The sequence below is a fragment of the Lepidochelys kempii genome, chromosome 9, assembly GCF_965140265.1.
Source record: "Lepidochelys kempii isolate rLepKem1 chromosome 9, rLepKem1.hap2, whole genome shotgun sequence".
Classification (NCBI taxonomy): domain Eukaryota; kingdom Metazoa; phylum Chordata; order Testudines; family Cheloniidae; genus Lepidochelys; species Lepidochelys kempii.
The window spans coordinates 47,744,623-47,758,149 of record NC_133264.1 but is presented as its reverse complement, the minus strand read 5'-3'; the positions used below and the strand labels follow the sequence as shown (position 1 = coordinate 47,758,149).

Sequence of the window (13,527 nt, the reverse complement as noted above, 5' to 3'; positions counted from 1 at the left end):
CTCTGCATATTGACAACTTCCTAGCCACTTTCTGCCTCTCAGTCACCCCCTTCTCTTTCTCCTCCTGCTTTTTGCCTCCAGTGCTGCCCACCTCCACTTAGAAGTCACTAGAGAAAGCAGGATTCAAGGTCCCCTGCTCTTCCTTGGGCAAAGGGATGGTGGTGTTAACTTACCTGTGAGAAGTCGATTGGCAATCGGTTTCAATTGCTGTTGGTAGTGAATGCGCATGGGCAGGAGCAGTGTTATAAAGTGTAATAAATAGGGTGTTGTGCTATAGCTGGCCAGCGGGATATGTGCGTGCAGGGCCCCTGAGTGTGAATTCATTGGTAACACAGGTATCAGAGCACAACTACTACCATATGCTGGTGATATACAAAAAGGGGTAGACAATACTTCACTGCTTCTGGGAAGAGCAACACCCAAGGCCTCAACTCTTGTAAGGTTCTCCCCCATAACAGTCCACATGGCATTGTTAACCATAGAGAGCAGAAACAGCAAGTCAGCGTTACACATTCCAAAGCAATGCTGTAAGGCTTCTGCATACAACGTGCCCCCTGGGCCCAGGGTGACTCATGTGGGCAGAGGTAAATTGGCCGGGTTGCTTGCATGGGTGTTGCCTATCCCTACTCTTTATGTGCATAAATGTAAGGATTTCATTGTCCAGAGCTGTCAGTCTGGTACCTTTCATGAGCACTAAAGACACATGCACAGAAAACAGGTCAGCAAGAGAATTGTATCAGTTTATACCAGGACTGAATGTAGCCCAATGCTTTTACGAGATTAGCCCACCATAGCAGTAATCGCAGTCCAGATCTCCCTGTCATTCAAAACCCAGTTTAAGTAGAATCCAGCCCAATAAGATTCTTAGCGTCTTTCCTAGCACCTTTTCTGCCAGTGTGTTCGCCTGCATACTCCACTCAGTGACCGCAGAGTTCTCCAGCTTTGTCTACACTTAAAACTTAGGTTGACATAGCTACAGCGCTCAGGGATGTGAAAAATCTATGCCCCTGAGTGCCATAGTTTTGCCTCCACAAATCCCAGATTAGGTGCAGCTAGGTCACCAGAAGAATGCTTCCATTGGCCTAACTGTCATCGTTCCTGGAAGTGGACAGAAGAACTCCTGTTCTGTCACTGCAGGATGCATGCTATGGGATTATGCCATAGCTATGCCACCGTAGTTCACATAGTGTAGACGTGGCCTCAGTTATTCAGTGCTCGGTCAACTATAGCTCTCTTCTTTCACTGCTACAGTCTGGATAGTTTCCAGTACAACTTCCAGTGAGTTCTTATTCCTCTGTAGTTGAAATAACCTTCAGTGCTTGTTTTTTCCATAATGAGTGTCTCTCATGTAACCAGGGCAAATCTAGAAATAGAAATGGGCACAGCTATAGTTTTCTTCCTGGGCAATGCAAGTGCTGTCTGTCCCAAGGGCAATAGGCCTGACTGTCTACTAAGTAGCCTGGTTAAAAACCTCCAAACCAGATACACCTCCTACTGCAGTGTTTTCATGGACCCTGACAAGCCAGCCTGCCATTAACTCTCACATCTCATGTCTTTGTTCCTGATTAAAACCCAGGTCACGTCATCATGGCCCTAAACTGTCGCTTCTAAATCAGTCACCTTTGATTCTTGAAGGCTGAAACATTTATGGGCAAAGTCTAAGCTGTGTACTGTGGCTTTCCCCCCTGAACTGTAGGCTTGCTTCTGGCAGTAAACTATATGAGGTGGGTATGAAAAGGAACCCGTACTGTAGAGCCCTGTGTGGGACTGTTTTTTTTAATCCCACTCTCGTCCCGGGCTGCAATTCCCATGCCCACTCCCACACTGCCTCTTGCATTTTTGTCCCGCTCCCACCTGCAAAAACTTTAGATCCTGCAAATCCCATAAGAGAGACAGATTTCCCCCTCCTCCCACCATGCTACTAAAAACAAAAAACCTGGTCAGTTAATATATAGTTTTAAACCATGTAAAAATACTTTAACTCCTGTTATAATAGACATCAAATCTTTCTACTCCTTGAATAAATTGAAGTATTAAAACCTTTATTTAAAAAAAATCCGAACTTTACATTGCTGAAATTCTATTTATGACAAACTGACGAGAAATTTAGTGTTTTAGTGGGCAAATTACCACCAGTTTTTTTTGCCCAACCCATCCCGCCCACAACAAAGTACATTTTACCACTACCGCTATTATGGCAGTGGGTCCTGTGGGAGCCCAGTCCTGCTGCAGGGCTTTGCCATACTGCTTACTCCTAATGGAGTTTTATAAATCTCTCCTTACTTTTCACTGCAGCTCGTGCTTTCTCCACATCAAAGAAATGTCACGAGAACCAGACTCTTCTTTAGGCAGTCTCCTCCATGCCAAGCCCAAAAGTCATATGAAGGGCTAGATTATGATTAGTCCTTGTGTGATTAGGGAGAAGGGAAGGAGGAGGCAGGGCCAAGTGCAGACTTGTGGAGAGGAGCCTGAAGATCAATCTTGCACTGTCTTCCTCGCTGGCCCAGTGAGTGTGCCAGGCTGCTCTGGGACCGAGAGTGCAGCCTGAGATACAACCAGCCCTCCATGGGCGTGACACGGCACCACCCCCTAAGCAAGGCTGGGGGGTCAGTCACAGACCCTACCTCAAGGGGCTAACTCATAAGGTTGGATGTTACCCTACAATCATCTGGTATCCTGTGCACATGCACTTCCCCTCACTCCCAGACATGGGCTTAAAACCAGAGCTGTATAGTTACAGGCAGGAGAATTTTTCCCTTCCAAGCGTAACAGTCCAAAGTAAATTTGACTTGACCTGTATGCGTCAACATTTAGCCTGTACCTTATCAGAAGGCTACTTCTATTATTGGCTCAGAGCACAACACTTGTCTGTATTAGCCTGACAAATAAAAAGACAGCACAGTCAAATCCTCCTTCACCAGCCTGTCAGCCAGTGTCCTGTCCAAGCGTATTGCAGATTGAAGGCTCACCAGCCTGATGCCTGATCCCTGCTCCATTGCTTAATGAGGCTAGGAGGGGAATCTGCTTGCTCGCACTGACAGTGCAAGCAGACATGGTTGAAATGGAACTGGAGCAAAGCATTAATTTGACAGACTGCCATGAATAGTTGGCTGATGTGTCCTAGGTTCAAACCTTTTTCGCTGACAGCAGCATGACATGAAACTGACTCCACAGCTCTCTCCCTTTGACTTATTTTTTTTTATCCTTCCAGCCTAATACAGTAGCAGTAATGGCCTCTGCTTGCAGAGGATGGCACAGGGCTCTTCTAACAACTCCCCTAATGCCTTGTTTTAGGAAGCGTGTGGGTGAACTGGGCAATGGTAGGATGACCCTAGAGAGTTTTGTTTCAAGCAATGGACTGGGAGGCAAGAGATGTGGGTTCAGTTCCCAGCTCTGCTACAGACTCCCTGTGGAACCTTGGACAAGTCAGTTAATCTTCCGGGACTTCAGTAATGAACCCTTATTTTTTCCTACCCTTTGTCTGGTCTGTTTAGATTGTTAGCAGGAGACTGTCCCTCAACAGCTATGTGTATGCACAGCACATAACTTGATGGGGGTCCCGATCTGGGCTGCGGCCTCTAGACGCTACTGTAATAGCCTGAAAGAGCAGGGGTTAGATCTCTGTGCACTTCACACAATGCCGGTTGCCAGGTCTTTTTGATGGAATTCTAGCTTTTCACTGTTCCTATTGGTCTTCATGACTTTTACTCTGGGCCAGTTGCAGAATGTTCTTAGGGCTTGTCTATAAGAACACAGTCCCTGCAAGCTGAGGTGTGAATCTATCCTGTGCTAGCCTGCTGCATGCTAACTAGCCATGTGGCCTCTGCTGCTGTGCACTAAAAGTTCTGCGGTGCACTTTGATCCACTCTGCATTGAACCAGGAGTAGATTAAAGCGACCCGGGGAATGTTTAGTGCACAGCAGCAGGGCCCACATGGACGTTCAGTGTGCCACAGGCCAGTGCAGGGTGGATTGACACCCTAGCCTGCTGCACACTAAGTGTTTGTACAGATAAGCTCTTTAAGCATGACCTTGATTCTGGAATTTGCTTCCCTATTGGATAGGCAAAGCCCAAGTTTGTTGATCTTCTGGGTGCACTCCTAGGCCTATTTGTACTCATGCATTTCCTTGGTGGATGGCTTCAGTGGGGGGAGTTTCTTCTATGAGCTGAGTCCAGTTTCATTTTTTACTGGCTTGTCAAGGTTCCTTCCACACTCTGAACTCTAGGGTACAGATGTGGGGACCTGCCTGAAAACCCCCTAAGCTTATTTTTACTAGCTTAGGTTAAAACTTCCCCAAGGTACAAACTATTTTACCTTTTTCCCTTGGACTTTATTGCTGCCACCACCAAGCATCTAACAAATACATAACAGAGAAAGAGCCCGCTTGGAAATGTCTTTCCCCCCAAAATCCTCCCCAAACCCTACACCCCCTTTCCTGGGGAAGGCTTGATAAAAATCCTCACCAATTTGCATAGGTGAACACAGACCCAAACCCTTGGATCTTAAGAACAATGAAAAAGCAATCAGGTTCTTAAATGAAAAATTTTAATAGAAGAAAAAGTAAAAGAATCACCCCTGTAAAATCAGGATGGTAAATGCCTTACAGGGTAATCAGATACAAAACATAGAGAATCCCTCTAGGCAAAACCTTAAGTTACAAAAAGACACAAAAACAGAAACATACATTCCATTCAGCACAGCTTATTTTATCAGCCATTTAAACAAAACAGAATCTAATGCATATCTAGCTAGATTACTTACTAAGTTCTAAGACTACATTCCTTTTCTGTTCCCAGCAAGAACAACACACAGACAGAGAGAACCTTTGTTTCTCCCCCCTCCAGCTTTTAAAGTATATTGTCTCCTCATTGATCATTTTGGTCAGGTGCCTGCGAGGTTATCCTAGCTTCTTAACCCTTTACAGGTGAAAGGGTTTTTCCTCTGGCCAGGAGGGATTTTAAAGGTGTTTACCCTTCCCTTTATATTTATGACACGCCCCCCAGATCACAGATCGGGTGAAATGCTGGCTGTGATTTCTTCCTGGAGCTCTAGGAGAAAAGACACATGCACCTCTAAATATACTACCAAGTATATAAAGACTAACAATATTTTCCACATCTCAAGGACGATTTTAATCAGTTGATTCTGGGAAACTTTCACGGGAGAGTGCATCAGCCACTTTGTTAGAAGCTTCTGAGATATGTTGGATGTCTAAATCAAAATCTTGGAGAGCTAAACTCCACCAAATAAATTTTTTGTTATTTCCCATGGCAGTATGAAGCCACTGTAGTGCAGCATAGTCGGTTTGCAGGTGGAAACGTCGTCCCCTAACATATGGGCATAGCTTTTCCAGAGTGTAGACAATGGCGTAACATTCTTTTTCACTGACTGACCAGTTGCTTTCCCTCTCAGACAGCTTCTTGCTGAGAAACACTACAGGGTGGAATTCTTGATCCGGTCCTTCCTGCATTAAAACTGCTCCCACACCATGCTCGGACACATCTGTGGTTACTGGGAATGGTTTGTTAAAGTTCGGGGGCCCTTAGCACAGGGTCAGACATAAGTGTTGCTTTAAGCTGGTTAAAGGCCTTCTGAACCTTTTTGGTCCACTGAACGGCATTTGGCTGTTTCTTTTTGGTTAGGTCTGTCAGTGGGGCGGCGATTTGGCTGTATTGCGGTACAAATCGCCTGTAATATCCGGCCAAGCCTAAGAAGGATTGGACCTGTTTCTTTGACTTTGGGACGGACCACTTTTGGATAGCATCCACTTTGGCCTGTAGGGGGGTGATAGTTCCTTGACACACCTGATGTCCAAGGTAAGTCACTCTGTTTAGGCCTATTTGACACATCTTAGCCTTAACAGTTAGTTCTGCCTCCCTTATGTGCTCGAAGACTTTTTGTAGATGTTCCAGGTGTTCTGCGCAGGAATCCAAAAATATGGCCACATCGTCAAGGTAGGTGACTGAATATTCTCCTAATCCCGCTAGGAGACCATCTACAAGTCTTTGGAAGGTGGCGGGTGCATTCCGCAGCCTGATAGGAAATACATTAAATTTATACAGCCCGACATGTGTGGTGAAGGCTGACTTTTTCTTGGCGGATTCATCTAGCGGTACCTGCCAGTACCCTTGGTTAAGTCCAAGGTAGAGATGAACTGGACCCGTCCCAGTTTCTCTAATAGTTCATCTATGCTTGGCATTGGATAGTTGTCTGGGCGAGTTACAGCATTTAGCTTATGGTAGTCCACACAAAAACGTATCTCCCCATCTGGTTTGGAAACTAGAACCACTGGAGATGCCCATGCACTGCCAGAGGGGTGGATTAGCCCCATCTGTAGCATATCCTGGATCTCCCGTTCTATAGCAGTTTTAGCTTGAGGAGACACCCGGTAAGGTTGGACTTTAATTGGGTGAGCATTACCTGTGTCAATGGGGTGGTATGCCCGTTCAGTCAGTCCTGGGGTGGCTGAGAATGTCGGCGCATAGCTAGTGCACAGCTCCTTGATCTGCTGGCGCTGCATATGCCCAAGGGTCATGGAGAGGTTTACCTCTTCCTCGCCACCAGCACTTTTCCCTTCGTAGTAGACACCTTCAGGCCACTCAGTGTCATCTCCTCCCTGGGCTGTAAACTGACAAACCTTTAATTCTTTGGAATAAAAGGGCTTTAGAGAATTAATATGGTACACCTTAGGCTTTTGGTTGGAGGTGGGGAATGCTATGAGATAATTAACAGCTCCTAGGCGCTCCTGGACCGTGAATGGCCCTTCCCACGACGCTTCCATTTTATGGGCCTGGAGCGCCTTTAAGACCATGACTTGGTCTTCTACTTTGAAGGAACGCTCTCTGGCATGTTTATCATACCAGGCTTTTTGCTCTTTTTGAGCATCCTTTAGGTTTTTTAGCAAGGGCTAAAGAGGCTCAGAGGGTGTTTTGTAGGTTGGTTACAAAGTCCAGACTGTTAGTTCCTGGAGAAGGTGTAAACCCCTCCCATTGCTGCTTCACCAACTGTAATGGCCCCTTAACCTTGTGGCCATATACAAGTTCAAATGGTGTAAACCCTAAACTGGGATGTGGTACAGCTCTGTAGGCAAAGATCAACTGCTGCAACACTAGGTCCCAATCATTGGAGTGCTTATTTGTGAATTTACTTATCATGGCCCCCAAAGTTCCATTAAACTTCTCCACCATGCTATTTGTTTGATGGTGGTAAGGAGTGGCAACCAAGTGATTTACCCCATGAGCTTCCCAAAGGCTTTCCATAGTTCCTGCCAGGAAATTAGTTCTTGCATCTGTGAGGATGTCAGAGGGGCAACCTACCCTGGCAAAAATGTCTGCTAGTGCCTGGCACACACTTTTAGCCCTGGTGTTGCTTAGAGCTACTGCTTCCAGCCATCGGGTGGCAAAATCCATGAAAGTCAGTATGTACTGCTTCCCTCCGGGTGTCTTTTTCGGAAAAGGACCAGAATATCCACAGCTACTCGCTGAAATGGAACTTTAATGATGGGGAGTGGCTGGAGAGGGGCTTTGACCTGGTCTTCGGGTTTTCCCACTCTTTGACATACTTCACAAGACCGGACATAGGTAGAAACATCCTTGCCCATTCCCTCTCAGTGGAATGACTTCCCCAAATGGTCTTTGGTCCTGTTCACCCCAGCATGGCCACTAGGATGATCATGGGCTAAGCTCAAGAGCTTGACCCAGTACTTAGTTGGAACTACCAACTGTCTCTGAGGATGCCAGTTTTCCTGGTGTCCACCAGAAAGAGTTTTCTTGTATAAAAGTCCTCTTTCTACAACAAACCTGGATCAATTAGAAGAGCTGAGATGCAGTGGGTTGCTCCATGCCGCCGTCCAAGCACTTTGGAGGCGTTCATCTGCTTCCTGTTCGGTCTGGAACTGTTCCCTTGATGCTGGAGACATCAGTTCCTATTGGATTGTGGACCTAGGCTCGGTCCCTCTGGAAGCAATGTAGGGGATGGGGCTGTTTCCGTTGACTGTGAACCGCTCTCCGCTGGTGCACTATGTTGGGGTTCAGGCTCCAGCTGAGTCTCTGGTGTAGGGTTATCGGCTGCTGCCGGTTCAGGTTTGGTGGGGCCCTCTGGTGTTGGGGTTGCAAGTACTGGATTCAGTGCTGGCAATGGATCTGGTGCTGGTTGTTCCGCCGGTTCCAGTTCTGGGACTGGCTCTGTCTGGGTCTCTGGGACTGGATCCACTATTGCTGTTGCAAACATTGGCCTGGGGTCTGGGTCCATCACCTCTGACCGGGTCCTGGTAGAAGTTTTCAGAACAGAGCTAGGCATGACGGCTTGTTTAGCCTGGCTGTGGGTGACCATTCCCAACCTCTTGGCTAGCTTCGCATGATTGGCCAAGTCTTCCCACAACAGCATGGGGATGGGATAATCATCATAGACTGCAAAAGTCCACTTTCCTTACCAGCCCTTGTACTGGACAGGCAACTTGGCTGTGGACAAATTGAAAGAGTTGGACTTGAAGGGTTGAATTGTCACTTGGATCTCTGGGTCGATTAAATTTGGGTCTACTAAGGAAGCATGGATAGCAGACACTTGTGCGCCGGTGTCCCTCCACGCAGTGACCTTCTTCCCACCCACAACTCACAGTTTCCCTCTGCTCCAAGGGTATCTGGGCCTGAGGACCTCTGGTGTGATTCCGGTGCAATGAACTGTAATCTGTTGGGGTTCTTGGGGCAGCTGGCCTTCACATGCCCCGGCTCGTTACATTTAAAACATCGTCCAGCTGATAGATCACTGGGGTGAGGTGGGTTGCTGGAGAATGGTGTGGTGGGACGATAAGGTGTCTGGAGGGTTCCTTGGGGGTAGTTGGGGCCTTGGGCTGCCCCTGGTAGTAGGGTGTGGTCTGAGGTTGTCCCTTCTGGTATTCGCTCCAACTGCAGCCAGTTTTTTTTCTTTTCTGCCACCTCTACCCATTTGGCTCCAATCTCCCCCACCTCAATTACAGTTTTGGGCTTCCCATCTAGGAAGAATCTTTCTATTTCCTCAGGAACACCCTTTAAGAACAGCTCCATTTGCATTAGGAAGGGCAAATCTTTTGGAGATTTAACACTTGCTCCTGATATCCAGGCATCCCAATGTTTTACAATGTGGTAGGCATGTCGGGTAAATGACACGTCTGTTTTTCACCTTAGGGCTCTGAACTGCCAACGGGAATGCTTGGGTGTTAGCCCCATTCTGACTCTCACCTTGGTTTTAAACAGTTCATACTTGTTCATGTGTTCCTTAGGCATTTCAGCCACCACCTCAGCTAAGGGTCCATTGAGCTGCGGCCTCAGCTCTACCATGTATTGGTCTGTAGAGATGCTGTACCCAAGGCAGACCCTTTTGAAGTTTTCTAAGAAGGCCTCAGTATCATCGCCTGCCTTGTAGGTGGGGAACTTCCTGGGATGTGAAGTAGTACCTGGAGAAGGATTGCTATTTTGCTGAGCCTTTGCCTTCTCCATCTCCAGTGTATGCTTCATTTTTTTTTCCCCTTGCCTCCATAGCTCTCCTGTGGGCAGCCTCTTTAGCTGTTTCTGTTTTGGGCTCTGTCATGTTTGCCTCTCTGTTTTTAACTAACTTTACACCCGAGAGTTAGAAATAAAACAAACAAAAAACTTGGCTTGTAAAATTTTGCTGTGCTGTAATAAGATACCTATGTTCTCGGATAGGGATGGTCAGCCTACAGAAAAATCCTTAAAAAAATATAAACAAAAAAACACCTAACACCTTTGTCTCCAGGCAGATAGACAGAAAACCCCTCTAGTTGCTCTTAGGTAAAAAAGAAAAAAAAAAAGAAAAACTTCTTCAGGTGTGTGAAGACTTGCGAAGTTCCCTGCAGGAGGTTAACTACCCTGCCTTTACGTAGAGAAAACTCTAGCTCACAAAAGACAATTTCCTTTTGTCTCTGCTCTGGCCCCCAAGCAGAGACAAAAAACCCTTTAACTGCTTTCAGCTGAAAACCTGCTTTCCAGCAGCCCAAAGGAAAAAAAAATTCCCTTTTTAAAATCTATGCTTCTTGTTCAAAAAATCTCAAATTGATCTCAAAATGATTTCAGGTTAATCCCACCACTCTGCCACCATGTCAAGGTTCCTTCCCCACTCTGAACTCTAGGGTACAGATGTGGGGACCTGCCTGAAAACCCCCTAAGCTTATTTTTACCAGCTTAGGTTAAAACTTCCCCAAGGTACAAACTATTTTACCTTTTTCCCTTGGACTTTATTGCTGCCACCACCAAGCATCTAACAAATATATAACAGGGAAAGAGCCTGCTTGGAAACGTCTTTCCCCCCCAAAATCCTCCCCAAACCCTACACCCCCTTTCCTGGGGAAGGCTTGATAAAAATCCTCACCAATTTGCATAGGTGAACACAGACCCAAACCCTTGGATCTTAAGAACAATGAAAAAGCAATCAGGTTCTTAAACGAAGAATTTTAATAGAAGAAAAAGTAAAAGAATCACCTCTGTAAAATCAGGATGGTAAATACCTTACAGGGTAATCAGATACAAAACATAGAGAATCCCTCTAGGCAAAACCTTAAGTTACAAAATCAGAAACATACATTCCATTCAGCACAGCTTATTTTATCAGCCATTTAAACAAAACAGAATCTAACGCATATCTAGCTAGATTACTTACTAAGTTCTAAGACTACATTCCTTTTCTGTTCCCAGCAAGAACAACACACAGACAGAGAGAACCTTTGTTTCTCCCCCCTCCAGCTTTTAAAGTATATTGTCTCCTCATTGATCATTTTGGTCAGGTGCCAGCGAGGTTATCCTAGCTTCTTAACCCTTTACAGGTGAAAGGGTTTTTTCTCTGGCCAGGAGGGATTTTAAAGGTGTTTACCCTTCCCTTTATGTTTATGACATGGCTTCTGTCAATTTTCATTACTTCAGGCCTCAGAGGGCCGTTGCCCTGTGAAAGGATTAGAGTCACTCCGAAGTCTGAAAATATTGCTGCTAGGCACTACCATAATACACACAATGGGTAACAACTGCTTGTAGAAATTTTTGAATAAGTAATTTCAAAATGTAAATTTTCAGTACAGAACTGCTGGAGCCGAGTAATTCTGTGAAAGTTAATGGAGGTTGTATAGCTAATCCCTTCACCAGCACTGAAAATGTCCCCCTAACCATGGCAGCGGATAGCAATATGTACTCTGTGTATCTCTGGGCAGGACTTTTCTGCTCACTGACAGTATTGTTCTGCATATGCTCCTATATTTACATTCAGTCTTAACTGGACTTATCAATACTTCTCAGTCTGGAGAAAATCAGAACTGACTTGAACCTTCACCCATCTCTCAAAGTGAACCTGGCCTTTTTGCAGGTTCAAAAGTGTTAGGCTCCTGTAATTTTTTAATCTTTTTTTTTAATTTTAGTGCAATTTCCTGCTTTTAGCCAGGAATGGACGAGACAGTCGAGGAAATAATATATCATAGCGCCTCTGACACAGCTGAGCCCATCAATAGCTTGAAATCTCAGGAAAAAGCTTGTTCTTATGGGATTTTGAGCTCCTGTGGACTTTGCATTTTAAACAAAACAGACAAACAAAACTTTTCACTGATGGGAAAGAGTAGATTAAATCAGAGGTTCTCAAACTGTGGGTTGAGACACCAAAGTGGGTCATGACTCAATTTTAATGGGGTCACCAGGGCTGGTATTAGACTTGCTGGGGCCAAAGCCCAAGCCCACAGGTTTCAGCCCTGGGCAGTGGGGCTTAGGCTTCAGCTTCAGCCCTAGGTGGCAGGGCTCAGGTTACAGGCCCCCCTGCCTGGGGCTGAAGCCCCTGGGCTTCAACATTGGTCCTCCCGCCTGGAGTGGTGGGGCTCAGGCTTTGGTGCCCCCCTCCTGGGGTCATGAAGTAATTTTTGTTGTCAGAAGGGGGTTGCGGTGCAATGATGTTTGAGAACTGCTGGATTACTGTATTGTGTGCTGAGCAATTTCACAAGGATTTGGCTGCTGAACTATTGGCAGTCTAATGGGAAAGCTTGTTCTGGTGATAATAGAAGGAAAATAGTTTTTTAGCAAGAGATTGCAGATGAATAGCTGTCAGGAACAAAATCACAGCCTGTGTCATGGGCCTGGAAGAAGAGATGTCAATTGGGTGGGTGGTGCCTGGAATGTTTGCTGCTTATATCTTTACATTTTCTCTTCTAAATTGTTAATGCCTGTTTTGTGCAAAGGGCCCCACAGCAGAGTAAGTCATGCCCTGTGTGACCTGTTTGTGACTGCTGTGCTGTGCTGTGCTGTGCCAATTGTGTGTTTCCTTCCTCTCTGTCCACTATCATTCCAACAGTATAAGCTACACACAATGGCACCCTGCCTGTGCCAGTTGGGACTCCTCATTTATGTCCTTGTTTGTTGGCTGAAATTCCTTCCTCACAATTGTGCTCCGTCAACATCATCAATCAACACCCCTCCTCCCCCCAATAGAATTTCACTCACCTGCTAATGAGAATCTGTCATGGCTCGTCCATTGTCTCCATGTGGTCATTTACCATCCATTTACTAGTGGACGTTTATCCACTGACTTTGTACTATATTACCAAAATTTTTTAAAGGGACTTACGGCAAAGATCTGATCCTTGGAGTGGGAAATCCCTGCTGGCAATATCTATGACCTTCAGCCCCAGCGCTTTCTGTAACCAATCACAGCATGTTGGAAAGCAAAAGTTTTCCCTAGGACTTTGTTTGCTTTAGTTTCTAGAGTCACTGCAAACATAATTTAAAGCAACAGTTCTCCCTTTATTCAGATAAGTCAGTGCAAACACACTTCAAACGTCCTTCATGCTGTCTGGGTTGAAGGTTTAACTACAATGCATGTGTAACATGCCCAATAGAAACCTTTAATGATGGAGTGAGGATCTAAAAATTTGGACGATGTGCGAGAACTCCAAACTCAAATGAGTGGAAATAATACATCTGGTAGGGAAAACTGGCTTAGTCACTCCTATTGCTTTTCTAATGGCGGTAAATAATGCAATGTGATTGCTAAATTTTATGTAAGCAGAGTCAGGATGAGCTCCACCCTGACATCTGGTAGTGAGTTGTGACAAGTTGTGGAAAAGAACTTCAGGGGCTGATCTCATTTGCATCGGCACACCCACCCCACCTAGCATGAGCCCATAGCTGCCCAAATGGTCACTTTGGCTGCTGTGGGATCCCCAGTTTTTCGGTTATTGGGGCAGGAAGAATAAATTGTTATTATCCTGATTATGTGAATCAAGGACAGTGGAACTGTACTTCGCCTTTTGTTATGATGGAGGGACTCGCCATCAACTAAGTAGCATTTGCTAGGCAAGGGACATGGGTTCTAAAACTCAGTGAGTTGAGAGAGGTTGGGGATAGATATTAATACCTGGTGGTATGGGCCCTCCTGGTGAGGGTCTTACATGTTAATTGCACTTCCTTCTCTCTCCACTGAAATATCAGAGTTAATTTTGATTCTATTAGGAGTCTAGTTACAGACTGCTGAGCTCAATTCACTTTGGGCTAATGGTGTACCAGCAC

At 45.6% G+C, this 13,527-nt stretch overlaps 2 protein-coding genes across 3 annotated transcripts in view; one reads left to right on the top strand and one right to left on the bottom strand.

Annotated features, from left to right (window-relative positions):
* NGEF (neuronal guanine nucleotide exchange factor) overlaps positions 1-12,591 on the bottom strand; it is a 108,896-nt gene extending 96,305 nt beyond the window's left edge. The window contains exon 1 of one of the 2 annotated variants that reach the window (XM_073360196.1): positions 12,463-12,591. The gene's annotated coding sequence lies outside the window, so the exon portion shown is untranslated. Of the gene's footprint in view, positions 1-2,283; positions 2,405-12,462 lie in introns of those variants that run through there. The other variant, XM_073360198.1, reaches the window with a different exon arrangement.
* The window catches only part of NEU2 (neuraminidase 2), a 74,906-nt gene that overhangs the window by 46,189 nt on the left and 15,190 nt on the right, over positions 1-13,527 (top strand). The gene's annotated exons all lie outside the window — the stretch shown is intronic.